The following is a 1,779-nucleotide window of genomic DNA, read 5'->3' as shown; positions in this document are numbered from 1 at the left end:
AAGTATATGTGAACTGCTGTACGGAAAGTGAATTTGCTCTGTAAATCTTCACCCAAATCACAATTAAAAAAAAAAAAAAAAACTTCTGTTCAGTTTTTCCTCCATTCACTTCAGCTACTCTCTGGTTAACAGCAAGTTGGAGTCTCTTCTGACATCCATTTTAGTCTTCTCTTCCTTTCCTGTCTTTTAAATGAAATTTTTCTTTCTTCATTTATGATGTTCTGAACAATAATGTCATCCCCAAACTTATCTATTCTTCAGTCAGTGTATTCAATGCAGCAAATCAGACAGTCTCTAAATTCAAGGCCATATTTTGGCTTTTATGGACTTGTTTTAATTTTCTTCAAATTAAACTTAAACTTGCATATGAGCAATTGATGGTCTATTCTACAATCCATCATTGGCCTTATTCTAACTAATGATATTGAGCTTCTCCATTGTCTCTTTCCACAAATATAGTTTATTTGATTTCTGTGTATTCCATCTGGCAAGATCTACATGTATAGTCACCATTTGTGTTGTTTAAAGAAGATATTTGTAATAAGTAAGTCATTGGTCATGCAAAATTCCATCATGCAATCTCTGGTGTTATTTCTATTACCAAGGCCATATTTTCCAACTACTTATGCTCATAGTGCCTAAAGCATTTGACTGCTAACCAGAAGACTGGCAGTTCAAACCCACCAGCCAGTCCTTGGAGGGAAGACTGGGCAATCTACTTCCATAGAGATACTGCCTCAGAGACCCAAGGAGGGGTTGCTATGAGTAGGATCTGACTCAACAGCAGTGAGTTGAGTCATGTTTCTTCTTTGTTTCCAACTTTTGCATTCCAATCACCAGTAATTATTAATGCATGTTGATCACATGTTTGGTCAATTTCAGACCGCAGAAATTGGTCAAATTCTTCAATTTCTTCATCTTTGACTTTAGTGGTTGGTGCATACATTTGAATAATAGTAGTAGTAACTGGTCTTCCTTGTAGGCATATGGATATTAACTTATCACTGACAGCATTGTACCTCAAGATTGACCTTGAAATATTCTTTTTGACAATAAATTCAACAGCATTCCTTTTGAATTCATCCTCTGAATAGTAGACCATATGATTGTCTGATTCAAAAAGGTCAATACCAGTCCATTTCAGCTCACTAATGCATCTTTGGGAACTCTGGTAGCATAGTGGCAACAGCACTTGGCTGCTAACCAGAAGGCTGGAGGTTCAAACCCACCAGCCACTCCTCAGAAGGAAGATGGGGCAATCTACTTCTGCAGTGATACTGCCTCGGAAACCCAAGGAGGGGTCGCTATGAGTTGGATATGACTCAACGGCACATAACAACAACAACAATGCATCTTTATGCATTCTATTTCATCTTTCAGAACTTCCAGTTTTCCTAGATCCACACATCATACATTCCATGTTCCAATTATTCATGAATATTTACAGCTGTTTCTTCTCATTTTGAGTCATGTCACATCAGCCAATGAAGGTCCCAAAAGCTTTACTTCAGCCAAGTCATTCAGGTTGACTCTATTTTGAGGGGGCAGCTTTTCCCCAGTTGTATTTTGAGTGCTTTCCAACCTTAGAGGCTCATTTTCTGTCAGTATATCAGACAATATTTCCTTGATATTCATAAGGTTTTCAGTGGCCAATTTTTTTTTTTTTTTCAAAAGTGGACCTGGCCGAGATCCATTTGCAGAAAAATGAAACAAGATCTGTACCTCACACCACACACAAAAACGAACTCCAGATGGATCAAAGACTTAAATGTGAAACCT

Source organism: Orycteropus afer, unplaced genomic scaffold (assembly GCF_000298275.1).
Source record: "Orycteropus afer afer isolate SDZICR_OR568_19922 unplaced genomic scaffold, OryAfe1.0 scaffold00176, whole genome shotgun sequence".
NCBI classification, from domain to species: Eukaryota; Metazoa; Chordata; class Mammalia; order Tubulidentata; family Orycteropodidae; genus Orycteropus; species Orycteropus afer.
Note: the sequence above shows the minus strand (reverse complement) of the source record.